General features: G+C 42.5%; 39 non-coding genes across 39 annotated transcripts; all 39 read left to right on the forward strand.

The window, feature by feature from the left end:
- Window positions 1–32: 32 nt before the first annotated feature.
- LOC140023688 (5S ribosomal RNA) lies at window positions 33–151 on the forward strand. Its single transcript, XR_011827656.1, has one exon. It is a non-coding gene; the product is annotated as a 5S ribosomal RNA (ribosomal RNA).
- A 416-nt stretch (window positions 152–567) lies between these two features.
- Window positions 568–686, forward strand: LOC140024222 (5S ribosomal RNA). Its single transcript, XR_011828195.1, has one exon. It is a non-coding gene; the product is annotated as a 5S ribosomal RNA (ribosomal RNA).
- Window positions 687–1,103: 417 nt separating this feature from the next.
- On the forward strand, window positions 1,104–1,222 carry LOC140022963 (5S ribosomal RNA). The gene has a single exon (XR_011826938.1). It is a non-coding gene; the product is annotated as a 5S ribosomal RNA (ribosomal RNA).
- A 416-nt stretch (window positions 1,223–1,638) lies between these two features.
- Window positions 1,639–1,757, forward strand: LOC140024819 (5S ribosomal RNA). Its single transcript, XR_011828795.1, has one exon. It is a non-coding gene; the product is annotated as a 5S ribosomal RNA (ribosomal RNA).
- Window positions 1,758–2,173: 416 nt separating this feature from the next.
- LOC140024223 (5S ribosomal RNA) lies at window positions 2,174–2,292 on the forward strand. Its single transcript, XR_011828196.1, has one exon. It is a non-coding gene; the product is annotated as a 5S ribosomal RNA (ribosomal RNA).
- A 417-nt stretch (window positions 2,293–2,709) lies between these two features.
- Window positions 2,710–2,828, forward strand: LOC140032434 (5S ribosomal RNA). The gene has a single exon (XR_011836360.1). It is a non-coding gene; the product is annotated as a 5S ribosomal RNA (ribosomal RNA).
- A 417-nt stretch (window positions 2,829–3,245) lies between these two features.
- On the forward strand, window positions 3,246–3,364 carry LOC140024324 (5S ribosomal RNA). The gene has a single exon (XR_011828297.1). It is a non-coding gene; the product is annotated as a 5S ribosomal RNA (ribosomal RNA).
- Window positions 3,365–3,780: 416 nt separating this feature from the next.
- LOC140024380 (5S ribosomal RNA) lies at window positions 3,781–3,899 on the forward strand. The gene has a single exon (XR_011828353.1). It is a non-coding gene; the product is annotated as a 5S ribosomal RNA (ribosomal RNA).
- A 417-nt stretch (window positions 3,900–4,316) lies between these two features.
- Window positions 4,317–4,435, forward strand: LOC140022964 (5S ribosomal RNA). The gene has a single exon (XR_011826939.1). It is a non-coding gene; the product is annotated as a 5S ribosomal RNA (ribosomal RNA).
- Window positions 4,436–4,851: 416 nt separating this feature from the next.
- Window positions 4,852–4,970, forward strand: LOC140022965 (5S ribosomal RNA). Its single transcript, XR_011826940.1, has one exon. It is a non-coding gene; the product is annotated as a 5S ribosomal RNA (ribosomal RNA).
- Window positions 4,971–5,387: 417 nt separating this feature from the next.
- On the forward strand, window positions 5,388–5,506 carry LOC140022967 (5S ribosomal RNA). Its single transcript, XR_011826942.1, has one exon. It is a non-coding gene; the product is annotated as a 5S ribosomal RNA (ribosomal RNA).
- A 417-nt stretch (window positions 5,507–5,923) lies between these two features.
- On the forward strand, window positions 5,924–6,042 carry LOC140024886 (5S ribosomal RNA). Its single transcript, XR_011828862.1, has one exon. It is a non-coding gene; the product is annotated as a 5S ribosomal RNA (ribosomal RNA).
- Window positions 6,043–6,458: 416 nt separating this feature from the next.
- LOC140031989 (5S ribosomal RNA) lies at window positions 6,459–6,577 on the forward strand. Its single transcript, XR_011835915.1, has one exon. It is a non-coding gene; the product is annotated as a 5S ribosomal RNA (ribosomal RNA).
- Window positions 6,578–6,993: 416 nt separating this feature from the next.
- Window positions 6,994–7,112, forward strand: LOC140024224 (5S ribosomal RNA). Its single transcript, XR_011828197.1, has one exon. It is a non-coding gene; the product is annotated as a 5S ribosomal RNA (ribosomal RNA).
- A 417-nt stretch (window positions 7,113–7,529) lies between these two features.
- On the forward strand, window positions 7,530–7,648 carry LOC140024887 (5S ribosomal RNA). Its single transcript, XR_011828863.1, has one exon. It is a non-coding gene; the product is annotated as a 5S ribosomal RNA (ribosomal RNA).
- Window positions 7,649–8,064: 416 nt separating this feature from the next.
- On the forward strand, window positions 8,065–8,183 carry LOC140031990 (5S ribosomal RNA). Its single transcript, XR_011835916.1, has one exon. It is a non-coding gene; the product is annotated as a 5S ribosomal RNA (ribosomal RNA).
- Window positions 8,184–8,598: 415 nt separating this feature from the next.
- LOC140022968 (5S ribosomal RNA) lies at window positions 8,599–8,717 on the forward strand. The gene has a single exon (XR_011826943.1). It is a non-coding gene; the product is annotated as a 5S ribosomal RNA (ribosomal RNA).
- A 405-nt stretch (window positions 8,718–9,122) lies between these two features.
- Window positions 9,123–9,241, forward strand: LOC140031991 (5S ribosomal RNA). Its single transcript, XR_011835917.1, has one exon. It is a non-coding gene; the product is annotated as a 5S ribosomal RNA (ribosomal RNA).
- A 416-nt stretch (window positions 9,242–9,657) lies between these two features.
- LOC140024868 (5S ribosomal RNA) lies at window positions 9,658–9,776 on the forward strand. Its single transcript, XR_011828844.1, has one exon. It is a non-coding gene; the product is annotated as a 5S ribosomal RNA (ribosomal RNA).
- A 417-nt stretch (window positions 9,777–10,193) lies between these two features.
- Window positions 10,194–10,312, forward strand: LOC140022969 (5S ribosomal RNA). Its single transcript, XR_011826944.1, has one exon. It is a non-coding gene; the product is annotated as a 5S ribosomal RNA (ribosomal RNA).
- Window positions 10,313–10,728: 416 nt separating this feature from the next.
- On the forward strand, window positions 10,729–10,847 carry LOC140024151 (5S ribosomal RNA). Its single transcript, XR_011828123.1, has one exon. It is a non-coding gene; the product is annotated as a 5S ribosomal RNA (ribosomal RNA).
- Window positions 10,848–11,264: 417 nt separating this feature from the next.
- Window positions 11,265–11,383, forward strand: LOC140022970 (5S ribosomal RNA). The gene has a single exon (XR_011826945.1). It is a non-coding gene; the product is annotated as a 5S ribosomal RNA (ribosomal RNA).
- Window positions 11,384–11,799: 416 nt separating this feature from the next.
- Window positions 11,800–11,918, forward strand: LOC140031992 (5S ribosomal RNA). The gene has a single exon (XR_011835918.1). It is a non-coding gene; the product is annotated as a 5S ribosomal RNA (ribosomal RNA).
- Window positions 11,919–12,334: 416 nt separating this feature from the next.
- LOC140031993 (5S ribosomal RNA) lies at window positions 12,335–12,453 on the forward strand. Its single transcript, XR_011835919.1, has one exon. It is a non-coding gene; the product is annotated as a 5S ribosomal RNA (ribosomal RNA).
- Window positions 12,454–12,869: 416 nt separating this feature from the next.
- LOC140024457 (5S ribosomal RNA) lies at window positions 12,870–12,988 on the forward strand. Its single transcript, XR_011828431.1, has one exon. It is a non-coding gene; the product is annotated as a 5S ribosomal RNA (ribosomal RNA).
- Window positions 12,989–13,405: 417 nt separating this feature from the next.
- On the forward strand, window positions 13,406–13,524 carry LOC140024889 (5S ribosomal RNA). Its single transcript, XR_011828865.1, has one exon. It is a non-coding gene; the product is annotated as a 5S ribosomal RNA (ribosomal RNA).
- Window positions 13,525–13,940: 416 nt separating this feature from the next.
- Window positions 13,941–14,059, forward strand: LOC140024225 (5S ribosomal RNA). Its single transcript, XR_011828198.1, has one exon. It is a non-coding gene; the product is annotated as a 5S ribosomal RNA (ribosomal RNA).
- A 417-nt stretch (window positions 14,060–14,476) lies between these two features.
- On the forward strand, window positions 14,477–14,595 carry LOC140022971 (5S ribosomal RNA). Its single transcript, XR_011826946.1, has one exon. It is a non-coding gene; the product is annotated as a 5S ribosomal RNA (ribosomal RNA).
- A 416-nt stretch (window positions 14,596–15,011) lies between these two features.
- LOC140031994 (5S ribosomal RNA) lies at window positions 15,012–15,130 on the forward strand. Its single transcript, XR_011835920.1, has one exon. It is a non-coding gene; the product is annotated as a 5S ribosomal RNA (ribosomal RNA).
- Window positions 15,131–15,546: 416 nt separating this feature from the next.
- LOC140023690 (5S ribosomal RNA) lies at window positions 15,547–15,665 on the forward strand. The gene has a single exon (XR_011827658.1). It is a non-coding gene; the product is annotated as a 5S ribosomal RNA (ribosomal RNA).
- Window positions 15,666–16,082: 417 nt separating this feature from the next.
- LOC140031995 (5S ribosomal RNA) lies at window positions 16,083–16,201 on the forward strand. Its single transcript, XR_011835921.1, has one exon. It is a non-coding gene; the product is annotated as a 5S ribosomal RNA (ribosomal RNA).
- Window positions 16,202–16,618: 417 nt separating this feature from the next.
- Window positions 16,619–16,737, forward strand: LOC140024227 (5S ribosomal RNA). The gene has a single exon (XR_011828200.1). It is a non-coding gene; the product is annotated as a 5S ribosomal RNA (ribosomal RNA).
- Window positions 16,738–17,154: 417 nt separating this feature from the next.
- On the forward strand, window positions 17,155–17,273 carry LOC140022972 (5S ribosomal RNA). Its single transcript, XR_011826947.1, has one exon. It is a non-coding gene; the product is annotated as a 5S ribosomal RNA (ribosomal RNA).
- Window positions 17,274–17,689: 416 nt separating this feature from the next.
- Window positions 17,690–17,808, forward strand: LOC140031997 (5S ribosomal RNA). Its single transcript, XR_011835923.1, has one exon. It is a non-coding gene; the product is annotated as a 5S ribosomal RNA (ribosomal RNA).
- A 416-nt stretch (window positions 17,809–18,224) lies between these two features.
- Window positions 18,225–18,343, forward strand: LOC140022973 (5S ribosomal RNA). The gene has a single exon (XR_011826948.1). It is a non-coding gene; the product is annotated as a 5S ribosomal RNA (ribosomal RNA).
- Window positions 18,344–18,759: 416 nt separating this feature from the next.
- Window positions 18,760–18,878, forward strand: LOC140022974 (5S ribosomal RNA). Its single transcript, XR_011826949.1, has one exon. It is a non-coding gene; the product is annotated as a 5S ribosomal RNA (ribosomal RNA).
- Window positions 18,879–19,295: 417 nt separating this feature from the next.
- LOC140024715 (5S ribosomal RNA) lies at window positions 19,296–19,414 on the forward strand. Its single transcript, XR_011828691.1, has one exon. It is a non-coding gene; the product is annotated as a 5S ribosomal RNA (ribosomal RNA).
- A 417-nt stretch (window positions 19,415–19,831) lies between these two features.
- On the forward strand, window positions 19,832–19,950 carry LOC140022975 (5S ribosomal RNA). Its single transcript, XR_011826950.1, has one exon. It is a non-coding gene; the product is annotated as a 5S ribosomal RNA (ribosomal RNA).
- A 417-nt stretch (window positions 19,951–20,367) lies between these two features.
- LOC140022976 (5S ribosomal RNA) lies at window positions 20,368–20,486 on the forward strand. The gene has a single exon (XR_011826951.1). It is a non-coding gene; the product is annotated as a 5S ribosomal RNA (ribosomal RNA).
- Window positions 20,487–20,700: the final 214 nt, after the last annotated feature.

Raw genomic sequence — 20,700 nt, forward strand, 5'->3', positions numbered from 1 at the left:
AGTTTAAAAGAATAAAGCGAAAGGAATATGGCGGGTGCGATCATACCAGCACTAATGCACCGGATCCCATCAGAACTTCGAAATTAAGCGTGTTTGGGCGAGAGTAGTACTTGGATTGGTGACCCCCTGGGAAGTCCTCGTGTTGCATCCCTCGCTTTTTTGTTTCGAAATCCAAATTTCATATTCGTTCTTTATCCTGTAGTAATTTAGCTCCGTCGGAACGATTGCTTAATATTTTGCTTCTTGTCGAAGCATGAAGGCGGATCTGAAGGCGCGAGACAAATCAGGAACGGTACGGCTCGATCAAAGCCCGGATCGTCGCTCAAATTTGTCGGCGGAAATGTATCAGCGCAAGCGTGAAGGATTGATTTCATGATAATTTAGAGTTGCGGGATGATGGAAAAAAACAGGGGGCAAATCAATGACAAAAAAAAATATGAAAGCAAATAAATAAAAGGATAATAGGAAAATGCTTGAATTGACGCTTAAAATGAATTTCGGTCTAGAAAAGCCACACTGCTTCGCAGGACGGGGTAGTTTAAAAGAATAAAGCGAAAGGAATATGGCGGGTGCGATCATACCAGCACTAATGCACCGGATCCCATCAGAACTTCGAAATTAAGCGTGTTTGGGCGAGAGTAATACTTGGATTGGTGACCCCCTGGGAAGTCCTCGTGTTGCACCCCTCTCTTTTTTGTTTCGAAATCCAAATTTCCTATTCGTTCTTTATCCTGTAGTAATTTAGCTCCGTCGGAACGATTATTTAATATTTTGCTACTTGTCGAAGCATGAAGGCGGATCTGAAGGCGCGAGACAAATCAGGAACGGTACGGCTCGATCAAAGCCCGGATCGTCGCTCAAATTTGTCGGCGGAAATGTATCAGCGCAAGCGTGAAGGATTGATTTCATGATAATTTAGAGTTGCGGGATGATGGAAAAAAACAGGGGGCAAATCAATAACAAAAAAAAAATATGAAAGCAAATAAATAAAAGGATAATAGGAAAATGCTTGAATTGACGCTTAAAATGAATTTCGGTCTAGAAAAGCCACACTGCTTCGCAGGACGGGGTAGTTTAAAAGAATAAAGCGAAAGGAATATGGCGGGTGCGATCATACCAGCACTAATGCACCGGATCCCATCAGAACTTCGAAATTAAGCGTGTTTGGGCGAGAGTAGTACTTGGATTGGTGACCCCCTGGGAAGTCCTCGTGTTGCACCCCTCGCTTTTTTGTTTCGAAATCCAAATTTCCTATTCGTTCTTTATCCTGTAGTAATTTAGCTCCGTCGGAACGATTGTTTAATATTTTGCTACTTGTCGAAGCGTGAAGGAGGATCTGAAGGCGCGAGACAAATCAGGAACGGTACGGCTCGATCAAAACCCGGATCGTCGCTCAAATTTGTCGGCGCAAATGTATCAGCGCAAGCGTGAAGGATTGATTTCATGATAATTTAGAGTTGCGGGATGATGGAAAAAAACAGGGGGCAAATCAATAACAAAAAAAAATATGAAAGCAAATAAATAAAAGGATAATAGGAAAATGCTTGAATTGACGCTTAAAATGAATTTCGGTCTAGAAAAACCACACTGCTTCGCAGGACGGGGTAGTTTAAAAGAATAAAGCGAAAGGAATATGGCGGGTACGATCATACCAGCACTAATGCACCGGATCCCATCAGAACTTCGAAATTAAGCGTGTTTGGGCGAGAGTAGTACTTGGATTGGTGACCCCCTGGGAAGTCCTCGTGTTGCATCCCTCGCTTTTTTGTTTCGAAATCCAAATTTCATATTCGTTCTTTATCCTGTAGTAATTTAGCTCCGTCGGAACGATTGCTTAATATTTTGCTTCTTGTCGAAGCATGAAGGCGGATCTGAAGGCGCGAGACAAATCAGGAACGGTACGGCTCGATCAAAGCCCGGATCGTCGCTCAAATTTGTCGGCGGAAATGTATCAGCGCAAGCGTGAAGGATTGATTTCATGATAATTTAGAGTTGCGGGATGATGGAAAAAAACAGGGGGCAAATCAATGACAAAAAAAAATATGAAAGCAAATAAATAAAAGGATAATAGGAAAATGCTTGAATTGACGCTTAAAATGAATTTCGGTCTAGAAAAGCCACACTGCTTCGCAGGACGGGGTAGTTTAAAAGAATAAAGCGAAAGGAATATGGCGGGTGCGATCATACCAGCACTAATGCACCGGATCCCATCAGAACTTCGAAATTAAGCGTGTTTGGGCGAGAGTAATACTTGGATTGGTGACCCCCTGGGAAGTCCTCGTGTTGCACCCCTCTCTTTTTTGTTTCGAAATCCAAATTTCCTATTCGTTCTTTATCCTGTAGTAATTTAGCTCCGTCGGAACGATTATTTAATATTTTGCTACTTGTCGAAGCATGAAGGCGGATCTGAAGGCGCGAGACAAATCAGGAACGGTACGGCTCGATCAAAGCCCGGATCGTCACTCAAATTTGTCGGCGGAAATGTATCAGCGCAAGCGTGAAGGATTGATTTCATGATAATTTAGAGTTGCGGGATGATGGAAAAAAACAGGGGGCAAATCAATAACAAAAAAAAAATATGAAAGCAAATAAATAAAAGGATAATAGGAAAATGCTTGAATTGACGCTTAAAATGAATTTCGGTCTAGAAAAGCCACACTGCTTCGCAGGACGGGGTAGTTTAAAAGAATAAAGCGAAAGGAATATGGCGGGTGCGATCATACCAGCACTAATGCACCGGATCCCATCAGAACTTCGAAATTAAGCGTGTTTGGGCGAGAGTAGTACTTGGATTGGTGACACCCTGGGAAGTCCTCGTGTTGCACCCCTCGCTTTTTTGTTTCGAAATCCAAATTTCCTATTCGTTCTTTATCCTGTAGTAATTTAGCTCCGTCGGAACGATTGTTTAATATTTTGCTACTTGTCGAAGCGTGAAGGAGGATCTGAAGGCGCGAGACAAATCAGGAACGGTACGGCTCGATCAAAGCCCGGATCGTCGCTCAAATTTGTCGGCGCAAATGTATCAGCGCAAGCGTGAAGGATTGATTTCATGATAATTTAGAGTTGCGGGATGATGGAAAAAAACAGGGGGCAAATCAATAACAAAAAAAAAATATGAAAGCAAATAAATAAAAGGATAATAGGAAAATGCTTGAATTGACGCTTAAAATGAATTTCGGTCTAGAAAAGCTACACTGCTTCGCAGGACGGGGTAGTTTAAAAGAATAAAGCGAAAGGAATATGGCTGGTGCGATCATACCAGCACTAATGCACCGGATCCCATCAGAACTTCGAAATTAAGCGTGTTTGGGCGAGAGTAGTACTTGGATTGGTGACCCCCTGGGAAGTCCTCGTGTTGCATCCCTCGCTTTTTTGTTTCGAAATCCAAATTTCCTATTCGTTCTTTATCCTGTAGTAATTTAGCTCCGTCGGAACGATTGCTTAATATTTTGCTTCTTGTCGAAGCGTGAAGGAGGATCTGAAGGCGCAAGACAAATCAGGAACGGTACGGCTCGATCAAAGCCCGGATCGTCGCTCAAATTTGTCGGCGCAAATGTATCAGCGCAAGCGTGAAGGATTGATTTCATGATAATTTAGAGTTGCGGGATGATGGAAAAAAACAGGGGGCAAATCAATAACAAAAAAAAATATGAAAGCAAATAAATAAAAGGATAATAGGAAAATGCTTGAATTGACGCTTAAAATGAATTTCGGTCTAGAAAAGCCACACTGCTTCGCAGGACGGGGTAGTTTAAAAGAATAAAGCGAAAGGAATATGGCGGGTGCGATCATACCAGCACTAATGCACCGGATCCCATCAGAACTTCGAAATTAAGCGTGTTTGGGCGAGAGTAGTACTTGGATTGTTGACCCCCTGGGAAGTCCTCGTGTTGCATCCCTCTCTTTTTTGTTTCGAAATCAAAATTTCCTATTCGTTCTTTATCCTGTAGTAATTTAGCTCCGTCGGAACGATTGCTTAATATTTTGCTTCTTGTCGAAGCGTGAAGGAGGATCTGAAGGCGCGAGACAAATCAGGAACGGTACGGCTCGATCAAAGCCCGGATCGTCGCTCAAATTTGTCGGCGCAAATGTATCAGCGCAAGCGTGAAGGATTGATTTCATGATAATTTAGAGTTGCGGGATGATGGAAAAAAACAGGGGGCAAATCAATAACAAAAAAAAAATATGAAAGCAAATAAATTAAAGGATAATAGAAAAATGCTTGAATTGACGCTTAAAATGAATTTCGGTCTAGAAAAGCCACACTGCTTCGAAGGACGGGGTAGTTTAAAAGAATAAAGCGAAAGGAATATGGCGGGTGCGATCATACCAGCACTAATGCACCGGATCCCATCAGAACTTCGAAATTAAGCGTGTTTGGGCGAGAGTAGTACTTGGATTGGTGACCCCCTGGGAAGTCCTCGTGTTGCACCCCTCTCTTTTTTGTTTCGAAATCCAAATTTCCTATTCGTTCTTTATCCTGTAGTAATTTAGCTCCGTCGGAACGATTGCTTATTATTTTGCTTCTTGTCGAAGCGTGAAGGAGGATCTGAAGGCGCGAGACAAATCAGGAACGGTACGGCTCGATCAAAGCCCGGATCGTCGCTCAAATTTATCGGCGCAAATGTATCAGCGCAAGCGTGAAGGATTGATTTCATGATAATTTAGAGTTGCGGGATGATGGAAAAAAACAGGGGGCAAATCAATAACAAAAAAAAATATGAAAGCAAATAAATAAAAGGATAATAGGAAAATGCTTGAATTGACGCTTAAAATGAATTTCGGTCTAGAAAAGCTACACTGCTTCGCAGGACGGGGTAGTTTAAAAGAATAAAGGGAAAGGAATATGGCGGGTGCGATCATACCAGCACTAATGCACCGGATCCCATCAGAACTTCGAAATTAAGCGTGTTTGGGCGAGAGTAGTACTTGGATTGGTGACCCCCTGGGAAGTCCTCGTGTTGCACCCCTCTCTTTTTTGTTTCGAAATCCAAATTTCCTATTCGTTCTTTATCCTGTAGTAATTTAGCTCCGTCGGAACGATTGCTTAATATTTTGCTTCTTGTCGAAGCGTGAAGGAGGATCTGAAGGCGCGAGACAAATCAGGAACGGTACGGCTCGATCAAAGCCCGGATCGTCGCTCAAATTTGTCGGCGCAAATGTATCAGCGCAAGCGTGAAGGATTGATTTCATGATAATTTAGAGTTGCGGGATGATGGAAAAAAACAGGGTGCAAATCAATAACAAAAAAAAAATATGAAAGCAAATAAATAAAAGGATAATAGGAAAATGCTTGAATTGACGCTTAAAATGAATTTCGGTCTAGAAAAGCCACACTGCTTCGAAGGACGGGGTAGTTTAAAAGAATAAAGCGAAAGGAATATGGCGGGTGCGATCATACCAGCACTAATGCACCGGATCCCATCAGAACTTCGAAATTAAGCGTGTTTGGGCGAGAGTAGTACTTGGATTGGTGACCCCCTGGGAAGTCCTCGTGTTGCACCCCTCTCTTTTTTGTTTCGAAATCCAAATTTCCTATTCGTTCTTTATCCTGTAGTAATTTAGCTCCGTCGGAACGATTGCTTAATATTTTGCTTCTTGTCGAAGCGTGAAGGAGGATCTGAAGGCGCGAGACAAATCAGGAACGGTACGGCTCGATCAAAGCCCGGATCGTCGCTCAAATTTGTCGGCGGAAATGTATCAGCGCAAGCGTGAAGGATTGATTTCATGATAATTTAGAGTTGCGGGATGATGGAAAAAAACAGGGGGCAAATCAATAACAAAAAAAAAATATGAAAGCAAATAAATAAAAGGATAATAGGAAAATGCTTGAATTGACGCTTAAAATGAATTTTGGTCTAGAAAAGCTACACTGCTTCGCAGGACGGGGTAGTTTAAAAGAATAAAGGGAAAGGAATATGGCGGGTGCGATCAAACCAGCACTAATGCACCGGATCCCATCAGAACTTCGAAATTAAGCGTGTTTGGGCGAGAGTAGTACTTGGATTAGTGACCCCCTGGGAAGTCCTCGTGTTGCACCCCTCTCTTTTTTGTTTCGAAATCCAAATTTTCTATTCGTTCTTTATCCTGTAGTAATTTAGCTCCGTCGAAACGATTGCTTAATATTTTGCTTCTTGTCGAAGCGTGAAGGAGGATCTGAAGGCGCGAGACAAATCAGGAACGGTACGGCTCGATCAAAGCCCGGATAGTCGCTCAAATTTGTCGGCGCAAATGTATCAGCGCAAGCGTGAAGGATTGATTTCATGATAATTTAGAGTTGCGGGATGATGGAATAAAACAGGGGGCAAATCAATAACAAAAAAAAATATGAAAGCAAATAAATAAAAGGATAATAGGAAAATGCTTGAATTGACGCTTAAAATGAATTTCGGTCTAGAAACGCCACACTGCTTCGCAAGACGGGGTAGTTTAAAAGAATAAAGCGAAAGGAACATGGCGGGTGCGATCATACCAGCACTAATGCACCGGATCCCATCAGAACTCCGAAGTTAAGCATGCTTGGGCGAGAGTAGTACTAGGATGGGTGACCCCCTGGGAATTCCTCTTGTTGCACCCCTCTCTTTTTTGTTTCGAAATTCAAATTTTCTATTCGTTCTTTATCCTGTAGTAATTTAGGTCCTTCGGAACGATTGCTTTATATTTTGCTTCTTCTCGAAGCATGAAGGCGGATCTGAAGGCGCGAGACAAATCAGGAACGGTACGGCTCGATCAAAGCCCGGATCGTCGCTCAAATTTGTCGGCGCAAATGTATCAGCGCAAGCGTGAAGGATTGATTTCATGATAATTTAGAGTTGCGGGATGATGGAAAAAAACAGGGGGCAAATCAATGACAAAAAAAAATATGAAAGCAAATAAATAAAAGGATAATAGGAAAATGCTTGAATTGACGCTTAAAATGAATTTCGGTCTAGAAAAGCCACACTGCTTCGCAGGACGGGGTAGTTTAAAAGAATAAAGCGAAAGGAATATGGCGGGTGCGATCATACCAGCACTAATGCACCGGATCCCATCAGAACTTCGAAATTAAGCGTGTTTGGGCGAGAGTAATACTTGGATTGGTGACCCCCTGGGAAGTCCTCGTGTTGCACCCCTCTCTTTTTTGTTTCGAAATCCAAATTTCCTATTCGTTCTTTATCCTGTAGTAATTTAGCTCCGTCGGAACGATTGCTTAATATTTTGCTTCTTGTCGAAGCGTGAAGGAGGATCTGAAGGCGCGAGACAAATCAGGAACGGTACGGCTCGATCAAAGCCCGGATCGTCGCTCAAATTTGTCGGCGGAAATGTATCAGCGCAAGCGTGAAGGATTGATTTCATGATAATTTAGAGTTGCGGGATGATGGAAAAAAACAGGGGGCAAATCAATAACAAAAAAAAAATATGAAAGCAAATAAATAAAAGGATAATAGGAAAATGCTTGAATTGACGCTTAAAATGAATTTTGGTCTAGAAAAGCTACACTGCTTCGCAGGACGGGGTAGTTTAAAAGAATAAAGGGAAAGGAATATGGCGGGTGCGATCAAACCAGCACTAATGCACCGGATCCCATCAGAACTTCGAAATTAAGCGTGTTTGGGCGAGAGTAGTACTTGGATTAGTGACCCCCTGGGAAGTCCTCGTGTTGCACCCCTCTCTTTTTTGTTTCGAAATCCAAATTTTCTATTCGTTCTTTATCCTGTAGTAATTTAGCTCCGTCGAAACGATTGCTTAATATTTTGCTTCTTGTCGAAGCGTGAAGGAGGATCTGAAGGCGCGAGACAAATCAGGAACGGTACGGCTCGATCAAAGCCCGGATAGTCGCTCAAATTTGTCGGCGCAAATGTATCAGCGCAAGCGTGAAGGATTGATTTCATGATAATTTAGAGTTGCGGGATGATGGAATAAAACAGGGGGCAAATCAATAACAAAAAAAAATATGAAAGCAAATAAATAAAAGGATAATAGGAAAATGCTTGAATTGACGCTTAAAATGAATTTCGGTCTAGAAACGCCACACTGCTTCGCAAGACGGGGTAGTTTAAAAGAATAAAGCGAAAGGAACATGGCGGGTGCGATCATACCAGCACTAATGCACCGGATCCCATCAGAACTCCGAAGTTAAGCATGCTTGGGCGAGAGTAGTACTAGGATGGGTGACCCCCTGGGAATTCCTCTTGTTGCACCCCTCTCTTTTTTGTTTCGAAATTCAAATTTTCTATTCGTTCTTTATCCTGTAGTAATTTAGGTCCTTCGGAACGATTGCTTTATATTTTGCTTCTTCTCGAAGCATGAAGGCGGATCTGAAGGCGCGAGACAAATCAGGAACGGTACGGCTCGATCAAAGCCCGGATCGTCGCTCAAATTTGTCGGCGCAAATGTATCAGCGCAAGCGTGAAGGATTGATTTCATGATAATTTAGAGTTGCGGGATGATGGAAAAAAACAGGGGGCAAATCAATAACAAAAAAAATGTGAAAGCAAATAAATAAAAGGATAATAGGAAAATGCTTGAATTGACGCTTAAAATGAATTTCGGTCTAGAAAAGCCACACTGCTTCGCAGGACGGGGTAGTTTAAAAGAATAAAGCGAAAGGAATATGGCGGGTGCGATCATACCAGCACTAATGCACCGGATCCCATCAGAACTTCGAAATTAAGCGTGTTTGGGCGAGAGTAGTACTTGGATTGGTGACCCCCTGGGAAGTCCTCGTGTTGCACCCCTCTCTTTTTTGTTTCGAAATCCAAATTTCCTATTCGTTCTTTATCCTGTAGTAATTTAGCTCCGTCGGAACGATTGCTTAATATTTTGCTTCTTCTCGAAGCATGAAGGCGCGAGACAAATCAGGAACGGTACGGCTCGATCAAAGCCCGGATCGTCGCTCAAATTTGTCGGCGCAAATGTATCAGCGCAAGCGTGAAGGATTGATTTCATGATAATTTAGAGTTGCGGGATGATGGAAAAAAACAGGGGGCAAATCAATACCAAAAAAAAAATATGAAAGCAAATAAATAAAAGGATAATAGGAAAATGCTTGAATTGACGCTTAAAATGAATTTCGGTCTAGAAACGCCACACTGCTTCGCAGGACGGGGTAGTTTAAAAGAATAAAGCGAAAGGAACATGGCGGGTGCGATCATACCAGCACTAATGCACCGGATCCCATCAGAACTCCGAAGTTAAGCATGCTTGGGCGAGAGTAGTACTAGGATGGGTGACCCCCTGGGAATTCCTCTTGTTGCACCCCTCTCTTTTTTGTTTCGAAATTCAAATTTTCTATTCTTTCTTTATCCTGTAGTAATTTAGGTCCTTCGGAACGATTGCTTTATATTTTGCTTCTTCTCGAAGCATGAAGGCGGATCTGAAGGCGCGAGACAAATCAGGAACGGTACGGCTCGATCAAAGCCCGGATCGTCGCTCAAATTTGTCGGCGCAAATGTATCAGCGCAAGCGTGAAGGATTGATTTCATGATAATTTAGAGTTGCGGGATGATGGAAAAAAACAGGGGGCAAATCAATGACAAAAAAAAATATGAAAGCAAATAAATAAAAGGATAATAGGAAAATGCTTGAATTGACGCTTAAAATGAATTTCGGTCTAGAAAAGCCACACTGCTTCGCAGGACGGGGTAGTTTAAAAGAATAAAGCGAAAGGAATATGGCGGGTGCGATCATACCAGCACTAATGCACCGGATCCCATCAGAATTTCGAAATTAAGCGTGTTTGGGCGAGAGTAATACTTGGATTGGTGACCCCCTGGGAAGTCCTCGTGTTGCACCCCTCTCTTTTTTGTTTCGAAATCCAAATTTCCTATTCGTTCTTTATCCTGTAGTAATTTAGCTCCGTCGGAACGATTGCTTAATATTTTGCTTCTTGTCGAAGCGTGAAGGAGGATCTGAAGGCGCGAGACAAATCAGGAACGGTACGGCTCGATCAAAGCCCGGATCGTCGCTCAAATTTGTCGGCGCAAATGTATCAGCGCAAGCGTGAAGGATTGATTTCATGATAATTTAGAGTTGCGGGATGATGGAAAAAAACAGGGGGCAAATCAATAACAAAAAAAAAATATGAAAGCAAATAAATAAAAGGATAATAGGAAAATGCTTGAATTGACGCTTAAAATGAATTTCGGTCTAGAAAAGCCACACTGCTTCGCAGGACGGGGTAGTTTAAAAGAATAAAGCGAAAGGAATATGGCGGGTGCGATCATACCAGCACTAATGCACCGGATCCCATCAGAACTTCGAAATTAAGCGTGTTTGGGCGAGAGTAGTACTTGGATTGGTGACCCCCTGGGAAGTCCTCGTGTTGCACCCCTCTCTTTTTTGTTTCGAAATCCAAATTTCCTATTCGTTCTTTATCCTGTAGTAATTTAGCTCCGTCGGAACGATTGCTTAATATTTTGCTTCTTGTCGAAGCGTGAAGGAGGATCTGAAGGCGCGAGACAAATCAGGAACGGTACGGCTCGATCAAAGCCCGGATCGTCGCTCAAATTTGTCGGCGCAAATGTATCAGCGCAAGCGTGAAGGATTGATTTCATGATAATTTAGAGTTGCGGGATGATGGAAAAAAACAGGGTGCAAATCAATAACAAAAAAAAATATGAAAGCAAATAAATAAAAGGATAATAGGAAAATGCTTGAATTGACGCTTAAAATGAATTTCGGTCTAGAAAAGCCACACTGCTTCGCAGGACGGGGTAGTTTAAAAGAATAAAGCGAATGGAATATGGCGGGTGCGATCATACCAGCACTAATGCACCGGATCCCATCAGAACTTCGAAATTAAGCGTGTTTGGTCGAGAGTAGTACTTGGATTGGTGACCCCCTGGGAAGTCCTCGTGTTGCACCCCTCTCTTTTTTGTTTCGAAATCCAAATTTCCTATTCGTTCTTTATCCTGTAGTAATTTAGCTCCGTCGGAACGATTGCTTAATATTTTGCTTCTTGTCGAAGCGTGAAGGAGGATCTGAAGGCGCGAGACAAATCAGGAACGGTACGGCTCGATCAAAGCTCGGATCGTCGCTCAAATTTGTCGGCGCAAATGTATCAGCGCAAGCGTGAAGGATTGATTTCATGATAATTTAGAGTTGCGGGATGATGGAAAAAAACAGGGGGCAAATCAATAACAAAAAAAAAATATGAAAGCAAATAAATAAAAGGATAATAGGAAAATGCTTGAATTGACGCTTAAAATGAATTTCGGTCTAGAAAAGCCACACTGCTTCGCAGGACGGGGTAGTTTAAAAGAATAAAGCGAAAGGAATATGGCGGGTGCGATCATACCAGCACTAATGCACCGGATCCCATCAGAACTTCGAAATTAAGCGTGTTTGGGCGAGAGTAGTACTTGGATTGGTGACCCCCTGGGAAGTCCTCGTGTTGCACCCCTCTCTTTTTTGTTTCGAAATCCAAATTTTCTATTCGTTCTTTATCCTGTAGTAATTTAGCTCCGTCGAAACGATTGCTTAATATTTTGCTTCTTGTCGAAGCGTGAAGGAGGATCTGAAGGCGCGAGACAAATCAGGAACGGTACGGCTCGATCAAAGCCCGGATAGTCGCTCAAATTTGTCGGCGCAAATGTATCAGCGCAAGCGTGAAGGATTGATTTCATGATAATTTAGAGTTGCGGGATGATGGAATAAAACAGGGGGCAAATCAATAACAAAAAAAAATATGAAAGCAAATAAATAAAAGGATAATAGGAAAATGCTTGAATTGACGCTTAAAATGAATTTCGGTCTAGAAACGCCACACTGCTTCGCAAGACGGGGTAGTTTAAAAGAATAAAGCGAAAGGAACATGGCGGGTGCGATCATACCAGCACTAATGCACCGGATCCCATCAGAACTCCGAAGTTAAGCATGCTTGGGCGAGAGTAGTACTAGGATGGGTGACCCCCTGGGAATTCCTCTTGTTGCACCCCTCTCTTTTTTGTTTCGAAATTCAAATTTTCTATTCGTTCTTTATCCTGTAGTAATTTAGGTCCTTCGGAACGATTGCTTTATATTTTGCTTCTTCTCGAAGCATGAAGGCGGATCTGAAGGCGCGAGACAAATCAGGAACGGTACGGCTCGATCAAAGCCCGGATCGTCGCTCAAATTTGTCGGCGCAAATGTATCAGCGCAAGCGTGAAGGATTGATTTCATGATAATTTAGAGTTGCGGGATGATGGAAAAAAACAGGGGGCAAATCAATGACAAAAAAAAATATGAAAGCAAATAAATAAAAGGATAATAGGAAAATGCTTGAATTGACGCTTAAAATGAATTTCGGTCTAGAAAAGCCACACTGCTTCGCAGGACGGGGTAGTTTAAAAGAATAAAGCGAAAGGAACATGGCGGGTGCGATCATACCAGCACTAATGCACCGGATCCCATCAGAACTCCGAAGTTAAGCATGCTTGGGCGAGAGTAGTACTAGGATGGGTGACCCCCTGGGAATTCCTCTTGTTGCACCCCTCTCTTTTTTGTTTCGAAATTCAAATTTTCTATTCGTTCTTTATCCTGTAGTAATTTAGGTCCTTCGGAACGATTGCTTTATATTTTGCTTCTTCTCGAAGCATGAAGGCGGATCTGAAGGCGCGAGACAAATCAGGAACGGTACGGCTCGATCAAAGCCCGGATCGTCGCTCAAATTTGTCGGCGCAAATGTATCAGCGCAAGCGTGAAGGATTGATTTCATGATAATTTAGAGTTGCGGGATGATGGAAAAAAACAGGGGGCAAATCAATGACAAAAAAAAATATGAAAGCAAATAAATAAAAGGATAATAGGAAAATGCTTGAATTGACGCTTAAAATGAATTTCGGTCTAGAAAAGCCACACTGCTTCGCAGGACGGGGTAGTTTAAAAGAATAAAGCGAAAGGAATATGGCGGGTGCGATCATACCAGCACTAATGCACCGGATCCCATCAGAACTTCGAAATTAAGTGTGTTTGGGCGAGAGTAATACTTGGATTGGTGACCCCCTGGGAAGTCCTCGTGTTGCACCCCTCTCTTTTTTGTTTCGAAATCCAAATTTCCTATTCGTTCTTTATCCTGTAGTAATTTAGCTCCGTCGGAACGATTGCTTAATATTTTGCTTCTTGTCGAAGCGTGAAGGAGGATCTGAAGGCGCGAGACAAATCAGGAACGGTACGGCTCGATCAAAGCCCGGATCGTCGCTCAAATTTGTCGGCGGAAATGTATCAGCGCAAGCGTGAAGGATTGATTTCATGATAATTTAGAGTTGCGGGATGATGGAAAAAAACAGGGGGCAAATCAATAACAAAAAAAAAATATGAAAGCAAATAAATAAAAGGATAATAGGAAAATGCTTGAATTGACGCTTAAAATGAATTTTGGTCTAGAAAAGCTACACTGCTTCGCAGGACGGGGTAGTTTAAAAGAATAAAGGGAAAGGAATATGGCGGGTGCGATCAAACCAGCACTAATGCACCGGATCCCATCAGAACTTCGAAATTAAGCGTGTTTGGGCGAGAGTAGTACTTGGATTAGTGACCCCCTGGGAAGTCCTCGTGTTGCACCCCTCTCTTTTTTGTTTCGAAATCCAAATTTTCTATTCGTTCTTTATCCTGTAGTAATTTAGCTCCGTCGAAACGATTGCTTAATATTTTGCTTCTTGTCGAAGCGTGAAGGAGGATCTGAAGGCGCGAGACAAATCAGGAACGGTACGGCTCGATCAAAGCCCGGATAGTCGCTCAAATTTGTCGGCGCAAATGTATCAGCGCAAGCGTGAAGGATTGATTTCATGATAATTTAGAGTTGCGGGATGATGGAAAAAAACAGGGGGCAAATCAATGACAAAAAAAAATATGAAAGCAAATAAATAAAAGGATAATAGGAAAATGCTTGAATTGACGCTTAAAATGAATTTCGGTCTAGAAAAGCCACACTGCTTCGCAGGACGGGGTAGTTTAAAAGAATAAAGCGAAAGGAATATGGCGGGTGCGATCATACCAGCACTAATGCACCGGATCCCATCAGAACTTCGAAATTAAGCGTGTTTGGGCGAGAGTAATACTTGGATTGGTGACCCCCTGGGAAGTCCTCGTGTTGCACCCCTCTCTTTTTTGTTTCGAAATCCAAATTTCCTATTCGTTCTTTATCCTGTAGTAATTTAGCTCCGTCGGAACGATTGCTTAATATTTTGCTTCTTGTCGAAGCGTGAAGGAGGATCTGAAGGCGCGAGACAAATCAGGAACGGTACGGCTCGATCAAAGCCCGGATCGTCGCTCAAATTTGTCGGCGCAAATGTATCAGCACAAGCGTGAAGGATTGATTTCATGATAATTTAGAGTTGCGGGATGATGGAAAAAAACAGGGGGCAAATCAATAACAAAAAAAAAATATGAAAGCAAATAAATAAAAGGATAATAGGAAAATGCTTGAATTGACGCTTAAAATGAATTTCGGTCTAGAAAAGCCACACTGCTTCGCAGGACGGGGTAGTTTAAAAGAATAAAGCGAAAGGAATATGGCGGGTGCGATCATACCAGCACTAATGCACCGGATCCCATCAGAACTTCGAAATTAAGCGTGTTTGGGCGAGAGTAGTACTTGGATTGGTGACCCCCTGGGAAGTCCTCGTGTTGCACCCCTCTCTTTTTTGTTTCGAAATCCAAATTTTCTATTCGTTCTTTATCCTGTAGTAATTTAGCTCCGTCGGAACGATTGCTTAATATTTTGCTTCTTGTCGAAGCGTGAAGGAGGATCTGAAGGCGCGAGACAAATCAGGAACGGTACGGCTCGATCAAAGCCCGGATAGTCGCTCAAATTTGTCGGCGCAAATGTATCAGCGCAAGCGTGAAGGATTGATTTCATGATAATTTAGAGTTGCGGGATGATGGAATAAAACAGGGGGCAAATCAATAACAAAAAAAAATATGAAAGCAAATAAATAAAAGGATAATAGGAAAATGCTTGAATTGACGCTTAAAATGAATTTCGGTCTAGAAAAGCCACACTGCTTCGCAGGACGGGGTAGTTTAAAAGAATAAAGCGAAAGGAACATGGCGGGTGCGATCATACCAGCACTAATGCACCGGATCCCATCAGAACTCCGAAGTTAAGCATGCTTGGGCGAGAGTAGTACTAGGATGGGTGACCCCCTGGGAATTCCTCTTGTTGCACCCCTCTCTTTTTTGTTTCGAAATTCAAATTTTCTATTCGTTCTTTATCCTGTAGTAATTTAGGTCCTTCGGAACGATTGCTTTATATTTTGCTTCTTCTCGAAGCATGAAGACGGATCTGAAGGCGCGAGACAAATCAGGAACGGTACGGCTCGATCAAAGCCCGGATCGTCGCTCAAATTTGTCGGCGCAAATGTATCAGCGCAAGCGTGAAGGATTGATTTCATGATAATTTAGAGTTGCGGGATGATGGAAAAAAACAGGGGGCAAATCAATAACAAAAAAAAATGTGAAAGCAAATAAATAAAAGGATAATAGGAAAATGCTTGAATTGACGCTTAAAATGAATTTCGGTCTAGAAAAGCCACACTGCTTCGCAGGACGGGGTAGTTTAAAAGAATAAAGCGAAAGGAATATGGCGGGTGCGATCATACCAGCACTAATGCACCGGATCCCATCAGAACTTCGAAATTAAGCGTGTTTGGGCGAGAGTAGTACTTGGATTGGTGACCCCCTGGGAAGTCCTCGTGTTGCATCCCTCTCTTTTTTGTTTCGAAATCCAAATTTCCTATTCGTTCTTTATCCTGTAGTAATTTAGCTCCGTCGGAACGATTGCTTAATATTTTGCTTCTTCTCGAAGCATGAAGGCGGATCTGAAGGCGCGAGACAAATCAGGAACGGTACGGCTCGATCAAAGCCCGGATCGTCGCTCAAATTTGTCGGCGCAAATGTATCAGCGCAAGCGTGAAGGATTGATTTCATGATAATTTAGAGTTGCGGGATGATGGAAAAAAACAGGGGGCAAATCAATACCAAAAAAAAAATATGAAAGCAAATAAATAAAAGGATAATAGGAAAATGCTTGAATTGACGCTTAAAATGAATTTCGGTCTAGAAACGCCACACTGCTTCGCAGGACGGGGTAGTTTAAAAGAATAAAGCGAAAGGAACATGGCGGGTGCGATCATACCAGCACTAATGCACCGGATCCCATCAGAACTCCGAAGTTAAGCATGCTTGGGCGAGAGTAGTACTAGGATGGGTGACCCCCTGGGAATTCCTCTTGTTGCACCCCTCTCTTTTTTGTTTCGAAATTCAAATTTTCTATTCTTTCTTTATCCTGTAGTAATTTAGGTCCTTCGGAACGATTGATTTATATTTTGCTTCTTCTCGAAGCATGAAGGCGGATCTGAAGGCGCGAGACAAATCAGGAACGGTACGGCTCGATCAAAGCCCGGATCGTCGCTCAAATTTGTCGGCGCAAATGTATCAGCGCAAGCGTGAAGGATTGATTTCATGATAATTTAGAGTTGCGGGATGATGGAAAAAAACAGGGGGCAAATCAATGACAAAAAAAAAATATGAAAGCAAATAAATAAAAGGATAATAGGAAAATGCTTGAATTGACGCTTAAAATGAATTTCGGTCTAGAAAAGCCACACTGCTTCGCAGGACGGGGTAGTTTAAAAGAATAAAGCGAAAGGAATATGGCGGGTGCGATCATACCAGCACTAATGCACCGGATCCCATCAGAACTTCGAAATTAAGCGTGTTTGGGCGAGAGTAATACTTGGATTGGTGACCCCCTGGGAAGTCCTCGTGTTGCACCCCTCTCTTTTTTGTTTCGAAATCCAAATTTCCTATTCGTTCTTTATCCTGTAGTAATTTAGCTCCGTCGGAACGATTGCTTAATATTTTGCTTCTTGTCGAAGCGTGAAGGAGGATCTGAAGGCGCGAGACAAATCAGGAACGGTACGGCTCGATCAAAGCCCGGATCGTCGCTCAAATTTGTCGGCGCAAATGTATCAGCGCAAGCGTGAAGGATTGATTTCATGATAATTTAGAGTTGCGGGATGATGGAAAAAAACAGGGGGCAAATCAATAACAAAAAAAAAATATGAAAGCAAATAAATAAAAGGATAATAGGAAAATGCTTGAATTGACGCTTAAAATGAATTTCGGTCTAGAAAAGCCACACTGCTTCGCAGGACGGGGTAGTTTAAAAGAATAAAGCGAAAGGAATATGGCGGGTGCGATCATACCAGCACTAATGCACCGGATCCCATCAGAACTTCGAAATTAAGCGTGTTTGGGCGAGAGTAGTACTTGGATTGGTGACCCCCTGGGAAGTCCTCGTGTTGCACCCCTCTCTTTTTTGTTTCGAAATCCAAATTTTCTATTCGTTCTTTATCCTGTAGTAATTTAGCTCCGTCGGAACGATTGCTTAATATTTTGCTTCTTGTCGAAGCGTGAAGGAGGATCTGAAGGCGCGAGACAAATCAGGAACGGTACGGCTCGATCAAAGCCCGGATAGTCGCTCAAATTTGTCGGCGCAAATGTATCAGCGCAAGCGTGAAGGATTGATTTCATGATAATTTAGAGTTGCGGGATGATGGAATAAAACAGGGGGCAAATCAATAACAAAAAAAAATATGAAAGCAAATAAATAAAAGGATAATAGGAAAATGCTTGAATTGACGCTTAAAATGAATTTCGGTCTAGAAACGCCACACTGCTTCGCAAGACGGGGTAGTTTAAAAGAATAAAGCGAAAGGAACATGGCGGGTGCGATCATACCAGCACTAATGCACCGGATCCCATCAGAACTCCGAAGTTAAGCATGCTTGGGCGAGAGTAGTACTAGGATGGGTGACCCCCTGGGAATTCCTCTTGTTGCACCCCTCTCTTTTTTGTTTCGAAATTCAAATTTTCTATTCGTTCTTTATCCTGTAGTAATTTAGGTCCTTCGGAACGATTGCTTTATATTTTGCTTCTTCTCGAAGCATGAAGGCGGATCTGAAGGCGCGAGACAAATCAGGAACGGTACGGCTCGATCAAAGCCCGGATCGTCGCTCAAATTTGTCGGCGCAAATGTATCAGCGCAAGCGTGAAGGATTGATTTCATGATAATTTAGAGTTGCGGGATGATGGAAAAAAACAGGGGGCAAATCAATAACAAAAAAAAATGTGAAAGCAAATAAATAAAAGGATAATAGGAAAACGCTTGAATTGACGCTTAAAATGAATTTCGGTCTAGAAAAGCCACACTGCTTCGCAGGACGGGGTAGTTTAAAAGAATAAAGCGAAAGGAATATGGCGGGTGCGATCATACCAGCACTAATGCACCGGATCCCATCAGAACTTCGAAATTAAGCGTGTTTGGGCGAGAGTAGTACTTGGATTGGTGACCCCCTGGGAAGTCCTCGTGTTGCACCCCTCTCTTTTTTGTTTCGAAATCCAAATTTTCTATTCGTTCTTTATCCTGTAGTAATTTAGCTCCGTCGGAACGATTGCTTAATATTTTACTTCTTGTCGAAGCGTGAAGGAGGATCTGAAGGCGCGAGACAAATCAGGAACGGTACGGCTCGATCAAAGCCCGGATCGTCGCTCAAATTTATCGGCGCAAATGTATCAGCGCAAGCGTGAAGGATTGATTTCATGATAATTTAGAGTTGCGGGATGATGGAAAAAAACAGGGGGCAAATCAATAACAAAAAAAAATATGAAAGCAAATAAATAAAAGGATAATAGGAAAATGCTTGAATTGACGCTTAAAATGAATTTCGATCTAGAAAAGCTACACTGCTTCGCAGGACGGGGTAGTTTAAAAGAATAAAGCGAAAGGAATATGGCGGGTGCGATCATACCAGCACTAATGCACCGGATCCCATCAGAACTTCGAAATTAAGCGTGTTTGGGCGAGAGTAGTACTTGGATTGGTGACCCCCTGGGAAGTCCTCGTGTTGCACCCCTCTCTTTTTTGTTTCGAAATCCAAATTTCCTATTCGTTCTTTATCCTGTAGTAATTTAGCTCCGTCGGAACGATTGCTTAATATTTTGCTTCTTGTCGAAGCGTGAAGGAGGATCTGAAGGCGCGAGACAAATCAGGAACGGTACGGCTCGATCAAAGCCCGGATCGTCGCTCAAATTTTTCGGCGCAAATGTATCAGCGCAAGCGTGAAGGATTGATTTCATGATAATTTAGAGTTGCGGGATGATGGAAAAAAACAGGGGGCAAATCAATAACAAAAAAAAAATATGAAAGCAAATAAATAAAAGGATAATAGGAAAATGCTTGAATTGACGCTTAAAATGAATTTCGGTCTAGAAAAGCTACACTGCTTCGCAGGACGGGGTAGTTTAAAAGAATAAAGGGAAAGGAATATGGCGGGTGCGATCAAACCAGCACTAATGCACCGGATCCCATCAGAACTTCGAAATTAAGCGTGTTTGGGCGAGAGTAGTACTTGGATTGGTGACCCCCTGGGAAGTCCTCGTGTTGCAGCCCTCTCTTTTTTGTTTCGAAATCCAAATTTCCTATTCGTTCTTTATCCTGTAGTAATTTAGCTCCGTCGGAACGATTGCCTAATATTTTGCTTGTTGTCGAAGCGTGAAGGAGGATCTGAAGGCGCGAGACAAATCAGGAACGGTACGGCTCGATCAAAGCCCGGATCGTCGCTCAAATTTGTCGGCGCAAATGTATCAGCGCAAGCGTGAAGGATTGATTTCATGATAATTTAGAGTTGCGGGATGATGGAAAAAAACAGGGTGCAAATCAATAACAAAAAAAAAATATGAAAGCAAATAAATAAAAGGATAATAGGAAAATGCTTGAATTGACGCTTAAAATGAATTTCGGTCTAGAAAAGCCACACTGCTTCGCAGGACGGGGTAGTTTAAAAGAATAAAGCGAAAGGAATATGGCGGGTGCGATCATACCAGCACTAATGCACCGGATCCCATCAGAACTTCGAAATTAAGCGTGTTTGGGCGAGAGTAGTACTTGGATTGGTGACCCCCTGGGAAGTCCTCGTGTTGCACCCCTCTCTTTTTTGTTTCGAAATCCAAATTTCCTATTCGTTCTTTATCCTGTAGTAATTTAGCTCCGTCGGAACGATTGCTTAATATTTTGCTTCTTGTCGAAGCGTGAAGGAGGATCTGAAGGCGCGAGACAAATCAGGAACGGTACGGCTCGATCAAAGCTCGGATCGTCGCTCAAATTTGTCGGCGCAAATGTATCAGCGCAAGCGTGAAGGATTGATTTCATGATAATTTAGAGTTGCGGGATGATGGAAAAAAACATGGGGCAAATCAATAACAAAAAAAAAATATGAAAGCAAATAAATAAAAGGATAATAGGAAAATGCTTGAATTGACGCTTAAAATGAATTTCGGTCTAGAAAAGCCACACTGCTTCGCAGGACGGGGTAGTTTAAAAGAATAAAGCGAAAGGAATATGGCGGGTGCGATCATACCAGCACTAATGCACCGGATCCCATCAGAACTTCGAAATTAAGCGTGTTTGGGCGAGAGTAGTACTTGGATTGGTGACCCCCTGGGAAGTCCTCGTGTTGCACCCCTCTCTTTTTTGTTTCGAAATCCAAATTTTCTATTCGTTCTTTATCCTGTAGTAATTTAGCTCCGTCGGAACGATTGCTTAATATTTTGCTTCTTGTCGAAGCGTGAAGGAGGATCTGAAGGCGCGAGACAAATCAGGAACGGTACGGCTCGATCAAAGCCCGGATAGTCGCTCAAATTTGTCGGCGCAAATGTATCAGCGCAAGCGTGAAGGAT

This window comes from Coffea arabica, chromosome 11e, assembly GCF_036785885.1.
Source record: "Coffea arabica cultivar ET-39 chromosome 11e, Coffea Arabica ET-39 HiFi, whole genome shotgun sequence".
NCBI lineage: Eukaryota > Viridiplantae > Streptophyta > Magnoliopsida > Gentianales > Rubiaceae > Coffea > Coffea arabica.